Genomic DNA, 6854 nt, shown 5'->3' with positions numbered 1-6854 from the left:
CACCAGACGAGTGTAACCCCTATGTTTGCGTGGTAGAGTAACGGTGGTGTACGCGTACGTGGAGAACTTGTTTGCGCAGCAATCGCCGACATAGTGTAACTGAGGCGGAATAAGGGGAACCAGCCCACATTCGCCGTGGCAGATGGAAAGCGGCCTAAAAACCATCCACAGACTGGCCGGTTCACCGGACCTCGACACAAATCCGCCCGGCGGAGTCGTGTCGATAACGCATCTTGCCAACATCAAAAAGTGAAATAAGTTTATAGACAGCAATGTTAAATATTAACTCTCTGAAATAACATTAATCTTAAGTACAATGTTATGAATGTTTAATTTGAAGTTTCTTTACATTAATCCTAAGCACAATAATATGAAACTTTAATTGGAAGTTTCTTTACAAAACCGCTCCTACACATACGTTATGGTGTTGGTCGGTGCTACAAAAATCGTCAGATTCCGGTTCAAAATTCGGTTCTATTTAGGATGACAATCAAGTCTACGGTGGATGGCTAGTCAAGTGACAAATTTGAGCGCAAGATTACCCTAGGCCACTCGAGTTTACAGTGGACGCAAGCTGGTCAACCAACAAAGTTTATGCCTCTCTACACGGTATTTACCTTAAGTTGCGACGTGCTGCTGTCTGCAAGGCCGCTCTCTCCCACTGAAATTCCTACAAAACTAATCTTGCCTTTGCTGAACTTTCCAGCAGAAACTTTCACTATGTTTCTCATTATGCAAGAAAACATGTATTCACCCTAGTCTTATTATGTGGCGATATACACGCGCATGGTTGGAGCAGCGTGCATATTATAGTGTCCTCTCAGTTCTCGCAAGAACAATTAACTAATTTGGCTGATTCGTTTCTCCACAGTTGGAGCTAAACGTTGCCACAGCTAACTATAGCTGGAGTGCAGCCGCTGTGAACGCAGTGTCTACACCAATTTCTTCTCTGCGTCGTACGGAGCGTTAAGATCTCCATTCTGTACTTGACGCCAGTTCAGAGAAGAGTCCCCACTCTTCAAAAATTCTCTCTTGTCCTACTCAGTCTGGAACCGCAAGACCGCTACGGTCGCAGGTTCGAATCCTGCCTCGGGCATGGATGTTTGTGATGTCCTTAGGTTAGTTAGGTTTAACTAGTTCTAAGTTCTAGGGGACTAATAACCTCAGCAGTTGAGTCCCATAGTGCTCAGAGCCATTTTGAGCCTACTCGTGGCAGAACTTCCTCCCTCCACTTGGGTTCCTTTTTCACGTCACGGCTTTTTCCGACCAATAGGAGCGTTCCTCTCATTTTGTAGAAACACCCTCTACCAATCGCAACGTCCCTTCTGTCAAACTGCGTCGAAACTCCAGTAGTTTTCTCCTTCGTAGTGACTTTCCGCCAATCGGATGTTTTGTGCCCGTTCTAGACGCCAAAAGTACATCGACCTTACTGTGTGTCGCACTCGGTGGACGAAAATGCGTCACTTGCTTTTGTTCGTATCCCGTTGGAATTTCGAAACGGAGTTTTCTAAAGCTTCTTCTCTGCCCTCGTACCAATGACCTCGCTACAGGCGGCCCTCCAGCTTGAATCACCTGGCCCGGGGTCGCTGTCCTCTTTCCTGCCACCCCGTTAAGTGGTCGCCGGCGTAACTCCGGCAGCGCGGTTTCGCTGTGCCGTTGTGGAGCTGGCTTTTCAAAACTAAAAGTGACTCGACTCGCGTTCCCTGTTCTATCTTCCGCTCAAAGATACGCATTGTATACGAATGGTGTGTTAATTACCGTTGATTGACTGTCATCCCTTTTTGCTTTACATATTGATAGGAAAATGTTCTCATAACTGTCGATTTACGTTAGGTGTCATCTTCACCTTCTCTTTGCGATTTGTAGAGGTCTCATGTAAGGTGCGAATATGACCATTTATTCTACCACATTACAAACTCTACATTGATCATTTTCTTCAGCGCATAGGTTGATTCTATTTGGTCGCAGAATAAGATCACTGAACTTTGCTGATTTTCAACTGGATTAGATTTGCACAATTGTTTTGCAGTTTTGGAAGAAACACGGGCATAATATCACAGCAAAAATGTTAGGAGACTGATCATTTAATTCGAATCTTAGCTTATTAATTCTTTTCATTGTATACGAAGATGCACTGAAGAGAGAAAGAAACTGGTACACCTGCCTAATATCGAAAAAAATGGCTGTGAGCACTATGGGACTTAACATCTGTGGTCATAAGTCCCCTAGAACTTAGAACTACTTAAACCTAACTAACCTAAGGCCACCAAACACACAGCCATGCCCGAGGCAGGATTCGAACCTGCGACCGTAACGGTCACGCGGTTCCAGACTGAAGCGCCTACAACCGCTCGGCCACACCGGCCGGCCTTGATATCTTCCCCGACGGGCATGTCATCTTTCAGCAGTATAATTGTCCGTGTCTCGGAGCCAGAACCGTGCTGCAGTGCTTTGAGCAGCATATAGTGAACTAATGTTCATGTCTCGGAGACCAAATTCGTCTAATGTAAATCCTATGGAACCCATCTGGGTCGCTATCGGGCGCCATCAGAGCATACGCTGAGCAGCGGCCCGTTATTTACGAGACTTACACGACCTGTGCGTAGACATCTATTGCCACGTACCTCCACAAACCTACCAACAAACTGTCGGATACCTGATACGCAGAATTTCGCTAACGACGGATAAACAAGGTATTAAGCAGATGGTCATAATGTTTAGGCTCATCCGTGTAAATACGAGGGGCGCTTGAAAAGTCCGTGTAAAGTTCGAGAGACGGCACCAACGGCGCGTAGCGAGGTCATGTTTAGTTAGTAGCATCTTTGGAAAGAACGCACACCAAGTTTCAGCCATATTGGTCTATTTCTTTGTGTTTGGCATTCGTATAATCTAAGATAACACTCAATATGCTGCGGTTATCTGCTGAAGTGTCTTTTTTTTTTCCTGGGAAAGTTATAAATTTTTTATAAACACGTCGTCCTGCTCAAGAGGTCGGCAGCTTTTCGATGAAGGCCGGCCGGGGTGGCCGAGCGGTTCTAGGCGCTTCAGTACGGAGCCGCGCGGCTGCTGCGGTCGCAGGTTCGAATTCTGCCTCGGGCATGGATGTGTGTGATGTCCTTAGGTTAGTTAGGTCTAAGTAGTTCTAAATTCTAGGGGACTGATGACCTCAGAAGTTAGGTCCCATAGTGCTCAGAGCCATTTGAACTATCACAGCACAGGCCCACATCGATGTTTTAAGCACCTCTTGCGTCCCACTGTTGAAGAGCAATTCGGAGATGGCGATTGCATCTTTCAACACGATCGAGCACCTGTTTATAATGCACGGCCTGTGGTGGAGTGGTTACACGACAATAACATCGCTGTGATGGACTGGCCTGTTCAGAGTCCTGACCTGAATCCTATAGAAAACCTTTATGTTGGTTTGGAATGCCGACTTCGTGCCAGGGTCACCGTCAGACATCGATACTTCTCCTCAGTGCAGCACTCCGTGAAGAATGGGTTGCCATTCCCCAAGTAAACTTCCAGCACCTGACTGAACGTATGTCTGCGAGAGCGGAAGCTGTCATCAAGGCCAAGGGCGGGCCAACACCATACTGAACTCCAGCATTACCGATGGAGGGCGCCACGAACTTGTAACTCATTTTCAGCCAGGTGTCCGGATGCTTTTGATCACATAGTGTATCTCATAACTTATGCCCCTATAGAAATGCTCAAAGTTTTAAGGGCCTAACTGACTATGTTCAAGTAGATGTTCGATGGCGGAATGTTCATGTAAGCGAGCTTTTCAAACGAGTCTTTGTATGCAGTGTGCCTTCTAAACGACCTGCGGATACGATGTAGAATTGTTGCCGGTACGAAGTGGAATCAGTCACGGTTCCGGCCTTAGGAGTGGAACACCTTGAAACAATACGTAGCTACGCAGGAGTCGAGTTAATTTCTCGCGCTACACGAAGGCATTCACTGAACTGCATTGTCTTCCAGACTGGCGGCTGGCGTGGTTAGACTACTGCGCCAGCGCGGGCGGGAAGTGTGCAAGCGCCCGTCTCTAGGGGCTGGCGACGTGGCAAGCCAGTTTTTATTCATAATCCAGCGCGTTGACTATTCATAAGACTGCGGCGTTGCCGCCGCCTCCACTGCTACAATATAGCACCGCCGGGACAAACGGGCTGTGGTAGCTAGGCCGTAACACCCCGCGTCTACGTGGCGAGTCAACTTCACTGCCTCACAGCCCACGCTAGACTCATTCCTCGTTACGCTCGTACAGCATTTTTGTTGTCACGAGTCGCACGCTGAGCCTTACGTCGTTACGAGGGACCTTTCGCAGACCTTGGTCTTATCTTCAGGGGCTGGACAAAGGAATACACGGCGAGAAATGAACGGTTGAACGCAAATACACATGCTAGCAAAGCCTGCAGGTTGCGCTGGTCTATTTGACCACGAACGGCACCTGTTAAGTGTCAGCAGTACGTGACCGCTGAGGTCAGAACAATGTTCTGTGTAGTCCAAATGCATCATGTCGGAGGTAAGTAAATTCCACCTTGGACAAATTGTTCGTGATCGTGTGCTACATGCTTTCGTAACCAAAGTTGCCTGTGTTTGGTGTGTCAAGAGGCACCGTATCGGAGATTTATACAGCATACTGCCAGGCGGGAAAATCTCAAACGCTAATTCATCACGCGGACGAAAATGTATGATAGTGACAGCTGCAAAAGTTAATGCAGAACTGAATGTCTCACTCACGAATCTTGTCAGCACCACAACAACACGAAGGGAGCTCCAGGAGAATGGATCTGCAGAGCGAGCTGGAATTCCAAAACGAACTTATATGTGATACAAATGGCCATAAATGGAAATCGTTTTGCTGAAGCCATAAAATCAGGACCATGGAGCAATGGAAGAAAGTCATCCTGTAGGATGATTCTTGTTTCACACTATTTCCAAATTACGGCTGAGTTGACGTCTCGAGAGTGAAACGTAGCGGAGGCTGTCTGATGGTTTGGGCAGCCATTTCGTGGTATTTCATGGAGCCCTTGAGTACTCTGCAGCGACGCATTACCGTCAAAGATTAGGTGACCATTCTGGTTGATCAAGTCCAAACTGTGTTACAACATTTGCTGCCCGGTGGTAATGCCGTGTTCCAAGATACAGTGCCACTCTTTACGCAGCCTGCATCATCTAAGACTAGTTGTGTGAGCACGAGGACCAACTGTCGGATCTTCCCTGGCCGCCGCAGTCACCAGGTCTCAATATTTCTTACCCTTTCTGATCTACTTTCAAAGGAACGATATGTGATCGCTGTCCTCCTCGACCACCGTTACCTGAACTTTCCAATATTTTGTAGGAAGAATGTTATAAGATTGCCCTGAAAATCATACATGCCCTGTGTTCTTCAAACCAGTAAGGAACAGTTGTGGCCCGGTGACACGGCTCATAGTCATCCATAAAATCTCTATCATTGTTTGGGAACATGAAGTCCATCAATGGGTTCAGTCTCTTTGTACCCGAACATAAATATTTCCGGTGAGTGATCGGTTCACACCACACCATTATTGAGCCACCACCAGCTTTCACAATGCCTTGTTGAAGACTTTGGTCCATGCCTTCGAGGGGTCTGTACCATACTCGAACCCTACCATGAGCTCTTACCAACTGAAGTCGGGACGCATCTGCCAAGTCTAGGGTCCAACTGATTCCGCTCACGAGCCCAGGACAGGCGCTGCAGGCAGTTTCGTGCTCTTAGCAAAGGCACTCGCGTGGATCGTGCTGCCGTAGCCCATTGACGCCAAATTTCGCCGCACTGTTCTAACGGATACGTTCGTCGTACGTCCCACATTTATTTCTGAGGTAATTTCACGGATCATTGCTTGTCTGTTAGCACTGACATTTATGTAAAACGCCTCTCCTCTCAGTCTTTAAATGAAGGCCGTCGGACACTGCATTGTCCGTGGTGAGAGATAATGCCTGAAATCTAGTATTCCTGCCATGCTGTTGTCACAGAGAATCTCTTATATTGAATTCCCTAACGATTCCCGAAGTGGGATGTCCTATATGTCTAGCTCCAGACACCATTCTACGTTCAAAACCTGTTTAAGAGCATATTCCTATCCCATTATCACCTCAGTGTATTTCAGAAACACAATAGAAAAAAATTATGTGCTGATTAAAAAATTACAACTCGATGCCATAACTTTTTGAAAACAATTAAATAAACTCTGCGGTAACAGTAATGTTTCTTACGTTTGCCTATCTAAATAAATATCCCTTTCACTTATTATTTTGTAAGTTACAACACAAAACATCTTATCCGAAACATTATGTATACATGGCGTAATGCATATAAGTGCAGATGTCTCTATATGTTGTACCTTAATATGTACATACATCAGCGTGTTATTTGTTTTTTATCGGCGTCAAACACTCTTCCCACGAACACGTCTCATAATTACTACCTGCTGTTTCCCACACAGTCCACCACTAGGTAGGCTGTGTCTGCAATATACGTAGACTAACCATTACGTGTCCACCCATCCACACTTGAATACCTGACGTGTTGCTCCGGTAAAATAAGCATTAATGTCTTGCAGAGTATGAACGATCGTCTTCTGAAACCCTTGAAGCACTTACGAAAATCCCTATTTGCTCTTGTCACATGTACTTGAAGGTACTAACCATCCTAGAAACATACTGCTCCTAACAGCTATAATTATCAGTCTGTGGGTGAAGTAAATACTGATTTAATGTTGTTCAGTACACTCTGCTCAGTCACCAAAAAATATCAGCAGTTATAACCGTTACACCCTGTGTATAAACCACGTCCAATGTGAGGACACGACATCCTCAGAGTTCTATTTAAA

The sequence above is a fragment of the Schistocerca nitens genome, chromosome 2, assembly GCF_023898315.1.
Source record: "Schistocerca nitens isolate TAMUIC-IGC-003100 chromosome 2, iqSchNite1.1, whole genome shotgun sequence".
In the NCBI taxonomy this organism is placed as follows: Eukaryota; Metazoa; Arthropoda; class Insecta; order Orthoptera; family Acrididae; genus Schistocerca; species Schistocerca nitens.
The sequence above is the reverse complement of the archived record's forward strand: the minus strand, read 5'-3'. Positions refer to the sequence as shown.